Below are 16,091 nucleotides of genomic sequence, written 5' to 3' on the forward strand. Positions count from 1 at the left end.
TCTGTGAATAACTCCCACTCTGGTTGCACTAATGGGACATCTTTTAGGTCTTCTACACAGTCATGCTCTAATGGGCCTTCTTCAGTTGTGGTACCTAGGAACCAGGCTAGATTCAAAAAGTTAGTTGTCTTTAATGTGACATCATCCTGCTTGGTCAGGATTACCTGGAATTTTATCATCCTGCTTGGAGATAGCCAGTGTCCCCCCCTTTTGCTCTAAAACAGTGGTTACCGTGTGTGGCACATAGACATCTATGTGTCTTCCCATCGTGAGTTTCCTGGTTTCTTGTATCAACATTACAGTGGTTGCGACTGCCCGCAGACATGAAGGCCATCCGGCACTTACATTGTCAAGTTGTTTGGAAAAATAGCCCACCAGCCTTTTCCAGCTTCCCAAACATTGAGTCAGGACTCCCAGTGCCAGGTGAAGCCTTTCATGTACAAACAGCTGAAAGCCTTTAAACAGATCAGGTAACCCTAATGCTGGAGCAATTGTCAGTGCTTCTTTCAATTTTACCAAGGCCTCTTTCTGTGGTTTGCCCCAAGTGAAGGGCTGTGTCTTCTGAGCTTCATACAGGGGTTTGGCAATTAGCCCATAGTCCATGATCCACAGACTACACCACTCTGCCATTCCAAGGAAGATTCGCGGCTCGTGAAGATTCTGGGGCTCTGGAATAGCACAAATAGCTTGGATATGGTTAGTACCTAGTTTTCTCTGTCCTTGTGAGATTTCACATCCCAGGTAAATTACAGTCTGTTGGGCAATTTGTGCCTTTTCTCTAGACACTTTGTACCCTCCCATTCCCAGTGAATTCAAAATCTCAATTGTTCCCTTCATGCAGGTTGCCTTTTCTTCTGTTGCTATCAGTATATCATCAACATACTGCAACAAAAGGTACTGGTCTTTCAGTACTTGCCCCTCTTTGGTCCAGATCTCTAGTTCCTTTGCCAGTTGGTTTCTGAATAGGGTCGGACTGTTCTTAAATCCTTGGGGTAGTCATGTCCAGGTGAGCTGGGTTTTTCTTCCATTTCCTGGATTTTCCCACTCAAAGGCAAACAGTTTCCTACTTTCTTTGTCAAGGGTATGCAGAAGAAAGCATCTTTTAGATCAATTATAGTAAACCATTTATATATCTCTTTTACAGATGTCAACAATGTGTACTGGATAAATGTCTAGTTATTTTATTTATTGCCCTTAGATCCTGTACTAGCCTATAATCCCCATTGGGTTTCTTTACTGGGAATATTGGTGTATTATATTCTGATTCACATTCTTCTAGAGTTTGATATTATAGAATTTATCAATAGTCTTTGCTATTCCTTGCCGTGCTTCTGTTTTTATAGGATACTGTTTGACCTGTACGGCTTTTGCAATATGCTGTTTGCAATGGGCACTGATTCAAGCCCAACCCTTGCATGACTGACCCTCTGCCGCCCTTGCCAAACCCACCCCTCCCCATAGTTCTGCCTCAGCTGCTTCTAGCACCTCCCCTTGAATTTCCTTGTACTATTGCCAAGAGATTCTGCTCCTGCTGCTTGTTAACCTCTTTTTCTCTATTGTTATAAACATCCAAGCTACCTCAAGCAACCTGTCCAAACTTCTTAACTCACCCCCCCCACCCCCCATCTCTGCAACTCCCTCCCAATGTCATCCCATGATTGGCCAAGAAAGACAAGAGCAAGCTGAATTTTCACCTGTTCTGCATCTACCTGGAGGTCAGTATATTTCCTGGCTGCTTCCCCAAGTCCTTCCAGAAAGGCAGCTGGAGACTCCCCCCTTTCTTGCCTGATCTCATATAATTTGGACCAATTCACAGCCCCAGGCATGGCACCCTGAACCCCCCCACCTACATCCACCCTCGATATTTCCTCAGCCCCATCATATCCACTCCAGGTGGGCTACTAGGATGCCACAATGGGTCCACAGTAGGAAAGTTATAATCCAAAGTCCCATTGCAAATTTCTTCTCTCACCCTTTCCCTGGCTGCACTAACTACCATTTCCTTTTGGTAGAGGCCATTAGAGTATCTAATATAACTTGGATGTCATCCCAGTCCAGATTTTGAGTTTTCAGAATAATTTTCACTACTCTGGCCACTTTATCAGGGTTTTCTCTGTAAGTCCAAGCTGACTGCTTCCAAATTACTAAATCTCCTGGGGAAAAGAGTACATTTACAAAAAACGGTCTGTCCACTCCCTCTCATTGTCTCAAAGGGGCAACTACAGTTCTCTTTTGTTTGTCTGATCTTAATAAACCCTCTCTTGTTTTAGACCAAGCCGGGGCTAATTTTAATCATGTCCAACGAGCAATAGGGGTTAGTGGTTTATCTTCATCGCTCCCACTACTATCTACTCCTTTTGCACCCTCCCCATATCTCTGTATTACAGTTACATCTTGGTCACTTTCTGGGGAGGGAGGGGCAGGTGAAGACAGCAAAGAGGGTACAGGAAGACAGGAGCAGGTGAAGGAGGCGTTGGAGGGAGAGGAGGGTATCCCTGAGCAGGAGTAGGTGAGGGAGGAGGATATCCCTGAGCACGAGTAGGTGAGGGAGGAGGGTATCTTTCGGCAGGGGGGTGTAAGTGGGTCAGGTGAAATAGGGCCAGGTGAGGTAGGGTCAGATTCCCTTGATGCCGTGAGGGCTACCAGCAATTCACCATCTATATCATTTTTCCAATATAAACTTTCATCCAATGCCAGGTGTTCTAAACAACGCTTCCCTTGGACACAACCCATGCAATTATTGTTTTCAGGTATTTTAACAATCATTAACCCACACTGAGACAGCCACTCTGGTTTTTCCTGCAAACAGGAAAACAAATCAATGTACAGAACTTCATCCAATCTCCTCTCCTGTTTACAAAACATCAGTAACTGTGAAATCATGTCATATTGCAAAGAACCATTTTTCAGCCACGTTTTCCTTTTTTTTTCTCTCTTTTTTTAACCTTTTTTAATTTTTTATTTTATATGCAAGACATATTTTGGCCACCAAGTGTTGCAATAATCAATCAACTTAACCTTACGTAACTCGTGCCCAAAATTACCTTCCTTCCAATGTGCTATTAAGCACCCCAAAGGATAAGTGTGTAGTATGGGGGCATTGCCGCCCAAAATCCATTTGAACTTCTCCATGTTACAGCTATAATAGACCCCTGATGCTGAACCTGCAATGCTTTTGCGATTGACTGACAGACGGTGCCTAGGCAATACCAGGAATTCCTTAGCCCAACAACACACAGCTTTCGCTGCGTCTAACTGGCAGGCAACCAGACCAGATTAAAAGAACCTTACCTTTCTCCAGGGGACGTTGTCAGCGGTGGGGGGTCCTGGTGTCCATGGGCTCCCCGAGAATCCCTTGGTGCCGGCTGGAGCGTGATCAGGTCATGGGGTCATCAGCAGCACTCACAAGGTCCCATCTGGGTCACCAAAATGTTAGCGTGGAAACATATAATCACAGGATGATTATATGCAGGTGCTTTTATTGAAGAGCTCTGGGAACTGGGCTACAAACCCAAATCTGACCCCAACATGGATTTGAGATGAACATGATTTTATACCCTTTTAATTATGTAACTATATATTAATTATTAAACTCATATTGTTCTATTGTATACATTGATCTTATCCAAGCATGAATTACTCTAATTTTCATCAGGTCCTCCAAACACCTTTTCTCATGGTTCTTATTACAATTAAACAATAACTATATTCAACTACCAAACAATCGTATCATTTATCATACGGTGATTACACAGGTGCAGTTTCACCTGATCTAATTTGTTCCCAGGGCCTAGTTCCCATTCCCAGGGCCTAGTTCCCCAGGCCTACCTTACCATCCACTAAATTTATACAATTCCCATGATTTTAGAAACATTTTAACCCTATGCTATCACCTTCAAGGTGGTTTTAAGCAGCCCATTGCACCGTTCCACTTTCCCAGCCGCTGGTGCGTGATAAGGAGTGTGGTACACCCACTCGATGCCGTGTTCTCTGGCCCAGGTGCTTATGAGGCTGTTCTTGAAATGAGTCCCATTGTCTGACTCAATTCTCTCAGGGGTACCATGTCTCCAAAGGACTTGTTTTTCCAGGCCCAGGATGGTGTTGCGGGCAGTGGCGTGAGGCACAGGGTAGGTCTCCAACCATCCAGTGGTGGCTTCCACCATGGTCAGCACGTAGCGCTTGCCTTGGCGTGTCTGAGGCAGTGTGATGTAGTCAATCTGCCAGGCCTCCCCATACTTATATTTGGACCACTGCCCCCCATACCAGAGGGGCTTCACTCACTTGGCTTGCTTGATGGCAGCACACGTCTCACAGTCATGGATAACCTGGGAAATACTGTCCATGGTGAGATCCACCCCTCTATCTCATACCCACTTACAGGTAGCATCTCTGCCCTGATGACCTGAGGCATCGTGGGCCCATCGAGCCAGGAACAATTCTCCCTTGTGTTGCCAGTCTAAGTCTATCTGTGACACCTCTATCCTTGCAGCCTGATCTACCTGCTCGTTGTGTCAGTGCTCCACATTAGCCCAACTCTTGGGGACATGGGCATCTACATGATGGACATTAAATATGTTAATGATTTTGGGAGAAAGGATTATAATATGTATCTTTATTCCAGGAAAATCAGTGAATATGTATATAAAATAGAGTATAAAAACAGAAGCATTTTCTATTATCACTGTGTGAGTTTGCTGGAGTTATGCCCCACACATCCAGCCAAATAACGCCTGCTTTCTACAGGAAAACACAGGAGACTGCTCCTCAAACATAGGGCTGAAATGCACAGAAAGAGAATGCTCACAAAATTGCACCAAACTGTTTCCAAGCCACCAAAATCCCTGAAATGTAATCAGACAGTTTAATTTAAACAGCAGAATGGGACAGACTCCTTTGCTTTGCAAAGAACAAGTACAATATATCTACTTAAGACAATTCCTTCTGGAATAACACATTCCTCAACTTCTCCTGAAACTGGGATTTTATACTAAATACAGACATGACTAAGACTTTTTTTTTCCAACCTGACTTTCACGGCAGTCCACTTTTGCCCTGTGAGTCTCACCTTAAAGAGCTTTTGTAAAGATTGTTTTATCTGCAATGACTTTGTGCCTGTATATGGGAAGTATTTTTAATTATTCTTTTAACCATTGCTGCCCTCAGAGTGGGTTTGCCTGAGGAGAATAGAAGCTCAGACATGCGGGTGTGAGCAGGCTGCTTCCCCTGGAGTAATCAAAGTATACACAGAGCTCACATCTGGGATTTGAGAGGTCCCAGCTGGCTGGAATCTGGCAAATGTACAAATGTCAAGGAGGACAAGAAGGGGGACCCCAGACACTCCAGGCCAGTCAGTCTCATTTCAATACCAAATAAAATAATGGAAAAGTTTATTCTGGGAAGCATTGAAAAACACCTGGAGGACAATACAGGCATCAGTCAGAGTCAGCATGGCTTCATGAGGGGAAGGTCCTGCTGGTGAAGTCTGATTTCCTTCTACAACAGGGTAAAACACATCAGTTGATGCAGGAAAGCCAGCACATGGAATCTTTCTGGATTTCAGCAAAGCTTTTGGTACTGTGTCTCCCAGAATGCTTCTGGACAAAGTGTCCAGCACACAGCTGAATAAACACATTGTGGGATGGGCAAGCAACTGGCTCAGGGGTCAGGCACCAAGGGTGGCAGTGACTGCGGTGACACCACACTGACAGTGGTCACCAGTGGGTTCTGCGGGGCTCCACTGCCAGCCCCAGCTCTTCAACATCTTCCTTAAGGACCTGAACACAGGGCTTGAAGGGATAATCAGTGAGTTTACTGATGACACTAAACTGGGAGGAGCCGTCACCTGCCTGGAGGTCAGAGAGGCTCTGCAGAGAGACCTCACAGCTAGAGATGGGCAATCACCAACTGTGTGGAGTTTAACAAGGGCAGTGTCAGATTCTGCCCCTGGGATGGGGCACCCCTGCCTTGGTGTATGGACCAGGAAGGAGAGGCTGGAGAGCAGCTGTGGGGAGGGACCCAGGGGTCCTGGCCAAGGGCAAGTGGAACATGAGTCAGCAGTGCCCTGGCAGTCCAAAGTGCCACCATGTCCTGGGGCAGCAGGCCCAGCATCAGCAGCCGGGCCAGGGAGGGGATTGTCATGCTCTGCTCTGCACTGGGGTGGCCTCACCTTGAGGGACAGCACAACATAGAGAAGACATAAAGCCATTGCAGAGTGTCCAGAGGATAATAGCAATCTCTTCACTCTCATGAGCAGGGACAGGACTCGAGGAAATGGCTGGAGCTGAGTCAGAGGAGGCTTAGGTTGAATATTAGGAAAATCTTTTTCACCTAGAGGGGGCTTGAGCACTGGAACAGGGTCCCCAGAGAAGTGGTCCCAGCCCCAATTCTGTCTTGGGACAAGAAGCATTTGGACAGTGCTCTCAGGACCATAGTGGAATTGTTGCGGTGTCCTGTGCAGGGACAGGAGTTGGACTCAATGATCCTGATGGGTCCCTTCCAACTCAGCACATTCTGAACTTCTCTGAAATTACTTCAGCATCCAGCACTCAACTTCCACTCCAGAATAACTCACCTGCCCTGTAGAGGAGATGAATCTCTCTGCAAACAGCCCTTCAACAGTCCCCTGGAACCTCCTTTGAGATAAGAAAAACTACTTGCTTCGAATGACTCATGTTATAAAAATGCAAGCTCTTCCTATCTTTTTAGAATATTACTGGTTGGGTTTGGTTCTTTATAATTGGTTGTCCCAAACAAAGAAAGATAATGTAGTTAGCCAAAATGTGTTTACCCTATTTTCCATTGGTTTACTTGTGATCCCCCCAAAACCTATAAAAGTACATGTGTGATCCCCTATCTTTGGATTTGTAGCCTGACCCCTTCACGGACAATAATAAAGCCTGTGGAAAAAAGTCTGAGCTGCTCTCCCGGTCTTTTTATGCCGGCTGGAAACTACAGGTTTCTGTGAGAAACCATGAAGCTAAGTGCCTGAAAGGCCAGCGCTCACAAACCTTGTCACTTTCCCCTGCCCAACAACACGGCAGGGGACACAACAAAAAGTTACACTGTCCCATCCTGTGTCCCCAGCTCTGCCCTGGCACTGCTGTCGCCGTGTCCCCTCCTCCTGCCCACAGGGCGCAGGTACAGCTGCAGGGATGGCCTTGTCCCTTGTGTCCCCTCAAGACCCCACGGCTCCTTGGGCACCTTGGAGGGGACAGAAAACACCCTCTGGATCAGCGCCCAGTGCACGCTGCCCTTGGGGACACCCCTGTCACCAGCCCTGTCGCTGTCGGGGTGGCTGTAGGAGCGTTTCCAGCCCTGCAGCCGCTCCCAGCGCTGGCTCCCCAGGGACCCCCCGCCCCTTTTGGGGTCCCCTCCTGGGGTGGTGGCGGTCACAGTGTGCCACTTGTAGGTCTTCAGTAGTGCGGGGGGGGCTCAGGGGTGTCCGGGGGGGCTCACACCTCCATGTGTGGTGGCGGGGAGTCAATTTTGGGGGGTTCAGGGGCTGCATTTGCTGGCGGCATCATGCGGGAAGTCATTTTGGGGGGACCAGGGGTTGGATTTGGGGCTGGTGGGATGGGGAGAGGAATTTTGGGCTTGGATTTGGGGTTGGTGGGACAGGGGAGGCATTTTGGGGACTGAATTTGGGAGTGATGGGGTAGGGAGAATAATTTGGGTGGGTCCAGGAGCTGCATTTGCTGGCGGCATCATGCGGGAAGTGATTTTGGGGGGACCAGGGGTTGGATTTGGGGCTGGTGGGATGGGGAGAGGAATTTTGGGCTTGGATTTGGTGTTGGTGGGACAGGGGAGGCATTTTGGGGACGGAATTTGGGAGTGATGGGGTAGGGAGAATAATTTGGGTGGGTCCAGGAGCTGCATTTGAGGGTGGTGGTGGGAAGCATCCCCAGCCTGGAATCCCCACCTTGAAGGGTCCCAAATTTCCTGACCACCCAGGGGTTCCAAATTTTTGGGTTCTCCTGCCCACCCATGCCAGCCTCCCGCAGCCTCCACCCCTGCTGGGGACAGGGTGACAGGTGCCCCGCTACCCCTGTGCCCCAAGTGTAGGAGGGACTGGAGGCATTTCTGTTGCGCCCCAACCACACTTCCCTTCCCCCCTACACCTTGGGGATACCCCTGACCACCTCTTTATCACCCTGGGGTGCCCCTCAGTCAGGGGGTGCTTGGTCACACCGCAGGACCCCCTCTCTGTGCAATCCCCGAGGTGGGGGTGGTGGCAACATTTTTGGGGTCACTCCCGACCACTTCCTTTTCCCTGCATCATCCTGAGGATGCTGCACCACCCCACATCACCCCCCCCCCCCCCCCCCCAAACACTGCCCCTGCCACAGCATTCCCTGAAGGGACCTTGGGGACTGTCCCCATGTCCTCCCCTCCCCCCTGACCCCCCGTGGTACCTCCACTGCTCCACCTGTGCTTGGCCCCATTCCTGTCGCGACCTCCCCATGTAAACGGGCAGGAGTTTCAGTCACATCCTCACCTCCTCCTCCTTCTCCTGCGGTGGACTCACTGGTGACACCAGAAGAACACCACGGGTCACTCTTCGAGGGGACTGCAGAGTCAGGGTGGCTCCTGGAGTCCCCCTGGTGTGACAGCTGAGGGGCCTGAGATCCTGCGGTGACAATCTGGGGGTTGGGTGCTTGTTTTGGAATCTCCAGGGTGGATCCCTAGGTCCTGAAGTCCCCTCCCACCACCATACTCACCCCCCCCCAGCTCATGCCTCAGTTTCCTCCTCACTCTGCAGGGACTACCCAGAGCTAATGTTCTGATACTGGGTTTATTTTGTGGTGTTTGGAGTTGGGGCAACTGGAATGGGCTGGTGGACCAGTGAGGCTGGCCAGGGCATTGCCAGGCTGGTGATCATCTGTGCTGGGGGCTGGCCAGGCTGGGGGTCTGCAGGACCAAGGGTTGTCCAGACCAATGTCCAGCTGTGATCTACCCAGAGCATTGTCCATCCAGAGTGGGATCCATGGCTCTGGTGTCCATCTGAACCAGTGTCCAGCTGGTATCCATGGCTCTGGTGTCCATCAGGACCAGTGTCTAACCTCTCCTGCCCCCATCCATCCCAGACTCCCTGGCCAGGGATACTCCTCACTGCAGAGTGGACAAGACCCACGGTCAGTCCCAAGATGACCCCAAACTCCCTCCCACCAGGAACTGCATTGAGCAGCGCTTTGCCATGGCCAAGATGAAGGTGCTGGTGGCACTGTGGTGGCACAAGTGGTGGCATTGATGCCATCCCAGTTCATGTCCCTGTAATAAAAACAACATAAAAATTGTTCATTAAAATAGAAGGACTACCAAGAGTTCAATAAAATAACAAAGAATAGAACCAGATCTGAGAGGGCACAAGTCATGCACCCGTAGTCCACAAGAATGTCTTGATTAGTTTGAGCTGAGTTAATTAACCATACTTAAGTATCCATTGTTCAACGTGTAAAAAGGATCTACTGATAAGGCAGAGGTTCTGCCGGGAAGAGGAGTCTCCTTCATTCCAACGACCACCGGAGGGCAAAGTACGACCCCTATCAACAGGCAGTGCCAGCGCAGACACGATTGCAAAAGGGACACGTACACCAGAAACAAGGGGTATAAAACCCAAAGGACTGAGAGAGGAAAGTGCGCGCCGTTGGTGGAGCGCTAACTCCCGGCCGCCCAGCGCTGCTTTTGCTTGTTACCGCTTGCTTAATAAATTCCACTTGTTGATGTTCAATTGGCTCTGAGTCAGTGTGTGTGACAAACACTTATAACAAATTGGTGCCGTGACTCGGATAAGGGCAACCCGGTGGGAGACCTCCACCAGGGAGGCGCCCCGCTTTTAGCGGCCTTGGTGCTGCGTCCACCCTCCTGGACCCTTACCGACGAACCCTAAATTGGTAACAAGCAAAGGAAAACCGGTAACCCCATAATCTTTGTGCACGAAGCCCCGGGCGAAGACGCAGGAAGCGTAAGTATATTTGGGAATCCGCTCGGTTGGGGTTGGGTATCCCAGGACACAGCAAATGAGACGCCCAATGTGGGCGAAGTGAGTGCGGACCTCTGAGTAGTGCGGTTCCCAAATCCTGCGAGGGACTGGGCCACAAAAAGAGGGAAACGTGTGTGTGAGTGTTTGTTGGTGTTCTGGAAGATGGGACAGGGGAAAAGCAAGCCCTCTGATCCCATGGGTAAGGGGACCCCAGTAAAGCTCCCCCAGATACCCCCTGACAGTCCGTTAGGGATGATGATGATTAAATATTGGAATGATTATCCTTCTAGGAAAGGGAAGGATAAGGTCAAAATGATACATTATTGTATGGAGGTGTGGGGAGGGAAACAGATCCGTGGAGATAATCTGTTTTGGCCAGTATTCGGAAGTTCCGAAGATTGGATTTGCCAGGCATTAAATATTTATGTAAACTCTAAAGAACCTTTTTGCCTGGAAGAAAGTGAATATGCTGCCCTTTGGATAGTGGGAGAAACCAGGACTAGATTGTTTGCCCTAAACACCTGGGGAGAAAAAAAATAAATCTAAATGATCCGAGGAGGTCCCGACTGCTCCCCCCCCCCCGCCATACATATCTCCTCCTCTCCCAGTTCCCCCACCTCCCCAGGCACAAGTCCTAGAGTCAGTTCATGAAGAAGAATCCGGGGAACGAGAATTGGGGAACCACGAGTTAAGATCCGAAGATAACCGAAGGATCACTCGCAGCCAGTCTAGGAGGGATAGAGAAGGTCCAACCCTGTATCCATTAAGAGAAGTGGGCCTGGGGATGATCCCTAATCCAAATGCTGGACAACAGGGGCAGCCTGCCCAAATACCGGGCATAGGCTATGTAGAAGTGCCCCTTAATTCTGGAGATGTTAGAGAATTCAAGGAGATGGGACATTTGCTAGAAGATCCCCTTGGGGTGGCGGAAAGAGTTGATCAATTTTTGGGTCCCAATATATATATGTGGGATGAAATGCAGTCTATCATAGGAATTTTGTTCTCTTCTGAGGAAAGGAGAATGATCAGAACAGCGGGAATGAGGGTGTGGGACAGGGACCACCAGGCAGGTCCCCAAGCTGATGTGAAGTGGCCATTGCAATGCCCCAACTGGGATAAGCAAAATCCACAGCACCGAGCCCATATGGCAGACTTAAGAACTATCCTAATCCAAGGAATCCGGGAATCTGTCCCTCGGGGACAAAGTGTAAATAAAGCCTTCTGTGAAAGCCTAAAGAAAGATGAGGACCCTACTGAATGGATAGAGAGGCTCCGAAGGTCATTTCAACTATATTCCGGGGTGAACCCTGATACTCCAGAAGGTCAAGTGTTATTAAAAACTCAATTTGTAGCAAAATCTTGGCCTGACATCAGGAAAAAGTTAGAGAAAATTGAAGATTGGCATGATCGTAGTTTAGACGAATTGTTGCGGGAAGCGCAGAAGGTGTATGTCCGGAGGGAGGAAGAAGGACACAGGAAGCAGGCTAAAGTAATGATGGCAGTAGTACATGAGGGGCAACGGGTAACAACTAGTCGATTCCCCTCGAAGGGGGGCCCTCCTAGAACCAGAAAAGTGTCTAGAGAAAAGGAGGGTACCCAGGGGACTTGTTATTATTGTGGAAAGAGAGGGCATTTTCGGAGAGATTGTCAGAAAAGGATTGCAGATGAGAAAGAATTTAAGGAAGATTAGGGGGGTCAGGGGCTCTATTTGCTGGGGACCCGAGAAAGATCAGAGCCCCTGGTAAAGCTGAAAGTAGGTCCCCAGCAACAGGAAATAGAGTTTTTAATTGACACTGGAGCAGAAAGGTCCACAGTACAAAGCCTCCCTTTAGGATGTAAAATATCAAAAGAAAGAATCCAAGTTGTGGGAGCAAAAGGAGAACCTTTTAGTGTACCTGTGATTAAAGATGTAGCTTTTGAAAGCAGCTCAAAATTGGGTTTAGGAATCCTCCTGTTGGTACCTGAAGCGGATTACAATCTTTTGGGAAGAGATCTTATGGTAGAATTAGGAATTGAAATTAGTATAGAAAATAAACGATTAACAGTAAAATTATGTCCATTGCGAGTAGAGGATGAACAGGAAATAAACCCAGAAGTTTGGTATACCCCCGACACTGTGGGTCGATTGGAGATAGAACCGTTTGAAGTGACATTGAAAGACCCTGACATTCCAGTAAAGATTAAGCAATATCCAATTTCAGATGAAGGGAAAATGGGGATAAAACCCGAAGTTGAAAGACTTCTAAAACAAGGATTGTTGGAACCCTGCATGTCCCCTTTTAATACACCCATTCTCCCTGTTAAGAAACCTGATGGGAAATACCGGTTAGTACATGATTTACGGGAAATTAATAAAAGAACCGTGGAACGATTTCCCGTAGTAGCAAACCCTTACACCCTGTTGAGCCAATTAGGACCTGATAATCAATGGTATAGTGTAATAGATTTAAAAGATGCTTTTTGGGCGTGCCCCTTGAAAGAGAATTGTAGGGATTATTTTGCATTTGAGTGGGAAGACCCAGATACTCATAGAAAACAGCAGCTTCGCTGGACGGTTCTTCCTCAAGGATTTACCGAGTCCCCCAATTTGTTCGGCCAAGCACTTGAACAATTACTAAGTGATTATAAGTTAGGAGAAGGGGCCGTGTTGATTCAATATGCGGATGACTTGTTGATTGCTGGCAAAGAGGAATGGGTGGTAAGGCAAGAGAGCATAAAGCTGTTGAACTTCCCTAGTTTAAAAGGACTGAAGGTATCAAAATCTAAACTCCAATTTGTAGAAGAAGTAAAATACCTGGGATACAGGCTGAAGCAAGGAATGAAAAAGATAGATCTGGATAGAATAAAAGGGATCTTATCTATGCCAAGGCTACAAACAAAACGAGAGGTGAGGCAATTACTGGGATTATTTGGATATTGTAGACAATGGATTGAGGGGTTTAGTGGGAAAGTAAAATTTTTATATGAAAAATTAACCAAGACTGGTTTACTTAAGTGGAATCAGTTAGATGAAGACAAATTACAAATTCTCAAGACAGAGTTGGTAAATGCACCTGTATTAAGCCTCCCAGATTTAAAAAGGCCTTTTTATCTCTTTGTAAACACAACAGAAGGAACAGCATATGGGGTGTTAGCCCAGGATTGGGCTGGTAGTAAAAAGCCTGTGGCCTACCTATCTAAATTACTAGATCCGGTATCAAGGAGTTGGCCAACATGTTTACAGTCGATAGTGGCTGCTGCTCTGTTAGTAGAAGAAGCTGTAAAAATCACTTTCGGGGGAGAGTTGCATGTTTTGTCTCCTCACAACATAAGGGGGGTCCTCCAACAGAAAGCAGACAAATAAATAACTGATGCTCGGCTTTTAAAATATGAAAAGATCCTTATATCTTCTCCTAAATTGAGCTTAGAGACTACCTCTCTCCAAAATCCCGCCCAATTTTTATATGGGGAACCGAGTGAAAACTTAAGGCATGATTGTTCAAGGGTAATAGAAGAACAAACAAAAATCAGACTAGACCTAGAAGAGGAAGAATTAGAATATGGGGAAAAACTGTTTGTGGATGGGTCTTCCCGAGTAGTTGAAGAAAGGAGAAAATCTGGTTATGCAGTAATTAATGGAAAGACCCTAGAGGTGATAGAATCAGGACCACTAAATTCTGTGTGGTCAGCGCAGGCTTGTGAATTGTATGCTGTATGGCGAGCACTGAAATTATTGAGAGGAAAAGCAGGAACAATCTTTACAGACTCAAAATATGCTTATGGGGTGGTGCATACCTTTGGAAAAATTTGAGAAGAGAGAGGTTTAATTAATTCCCAGGGAAAAAGATTAATTCATGAAGATTTAGTAAGGAAGGTTTTACAGGCTCTAAGGTGGCCCACTGAAATAGCTGTGGTCCATGTAAAAGGGCACCAGACTGGAGTAAACAATCGAGTGAGGGGAAATAACCTAGCAGATCACGAAGCAAAGGCCACAGCCCTCAGGGTATTAAAAGAAAAGGCTGCAGGAGTTAAGAGAAATTGCTCCTTTTGTGAAAAAGATTTAAACAAATTACCTTGTATGCTTTGCTGGGAAGATTCCAAAATAGATAAGATAGAATGTGTCTGTTTGAACCCCACTAAGACGCATTGTTATTATCACGGGCCAATTCAAATACTCACATTCACTGAGAGAGAGCAACAGAAATTGGATGAAATGGGGGTAGTGAAGAAAGGAAATAAACGAGAATTGCCAGACGGTCGCGAAGTTCTTCCAAAACCGGTAGCCCGAAGAATTTTAGAAGCCATCCACTCCAAAACTCACTGGGGTACACAAGCCTTGATAGATCAATTTGCTATTAAATATGTCTGTATCGGGATGTATAACTTAGCCAAACAGGTCACACAACGATGTTTAACCTGTCAAAAGGTGAATAAGAAGCAGTGGAGACAACGGGAAGCTGGGGGAAGGGATTTAGCGTACAGACCTTTTTCACACATTCGAATTGACTTTACTGATTTGCCTAAGGTAGGGAGATACAAACATTTGTAAGTGATAATTGACCATTTAACCCATTTTGTAGAAGCTTTTCCTACCTCTAGAGCAACTACACAAGCAGTGGTGAAAATTTTGCTAGAAGATATCATCCCTCGATATGGGTTAATAGAGGTGATAGATTCAGACAGGGGGGCACATTTTACATCTAAAATCGCTAAAGAAATTGTTTCAGCCCTGGGGACAAAATGGAAGTATCACACTCCTTGGCACCCACAGAGTTCGGGGAAAGTAGAAAGAATAAATAGAGAAATAAAGAAACAACTAACCAAGCTGATGTATGAAACACAATTATCTTAGGTAAAATGTTTACCTTTAGCTTTGCTAAATATACGCACTCAACGCCGGACTGATGTAGAGATTTCCCCCTTTGAAATGCTTTACGGAATGCCGTATAGTATGGATGCCCCAGGAGATCATCCCGAGATAAGTAATCAACAAATTAATCATTACATAATACGGCTGACACAAGCTCGTGATAAACTCAGAAAAGCTGGATTATTGGTACAAAGACCTCCTCTTGACTTAGCGATTCACAATATAAAAGTGGGTGATAAGGTTTTGGTTAAAACATGGAAAGAAAATACGTTAACTCCAACTTGGGAAGGTCCCTATGTTGTGTTACTCACCACAGAAACTGCCATCAGAACCGCGGAAAAAGGCTGGACTCATGCAAGCAGGATAAAGGACCTATACAGTCCTCCTCCGAGGAACACTGGAAAGTAACCAGCGCTCCAGGAGATCTTAGAGTCACCCTAAAACGGACTTAAATGAACACTGTGAAGGTAGTTCGGGTACAATGAGACAGCGAAATTAAGTGTAACTACTTGATAACTGGATATTTCAAGACATATTGCTCGAACAAGGATTGTGGTTGTTATCCATTTGTATGTTTTGTTTGTAAAATTTGCCAAGAACGGTGGTGGGTCCATTGTTAGAGAGGAAGTCCACCTAGCAGTGTTTGTAAGAATTGCTATCAACTAAAACGGGAGCTTACTAAAAGGATTTTACATGAAGGGGAAGGGTATTCACAAGGGGGGGCAAAGTCAGAAAATTATTGCTTCCATCCTAATGAACCAGTTCCTTTCATAGCTAAAATCATTAAGGGAAATTGTAGAAAAGCAGTACCTGGGGTCTGGTGTTCTTCACCGCAAGTGAAGGATAAGAACTGGGAATCTTATAAAAAGAGGCAACAAGAAAACGACATGGCCCTCCTGAAGAATATCCTTGCTGCCGAGAAGATGGTTCCCCTCGCGGCTCGAAGCAACCGAGTCGGCGAGTGAGGCAGAGGGATAAGAAAAGGTGGAGGAGAGAACCCACAGACTGGAACAATTCAGAAATGTTCCGAGAACTGCCTCAAGGATTTTAAATCCCAGAAATCACTCATAGACCCAGAAGGGGGGGGGGGTGCAAAAAAAAAAAAAAAAATTCACATTAAAACACAAAGGAATTGAAAATAAAAATCCACCAGGACCACACCCTTCTTGGCAGGTTATGGGAATTTTAGCTGTAATATATATACAAATCAGCCAAGTAGATGCTTATGCGAACAAGCATCAACCTTTCAAATGGTCTTTGATA

The sequence above is a fragment of the Cinclus cinclus genome, chromosome 32, assembly GCF_963662255.1.
Source record: "Cinclus cinclus chromosome 32, bCinCin1.1, whole genome shotgun sequence".
NCBI classification, from domain to species: Eukaryota; Metazoa; Chordata; class Aves; order Passeriformes; family Cinclidae; genus Cinclus; species Cinclus cinclus.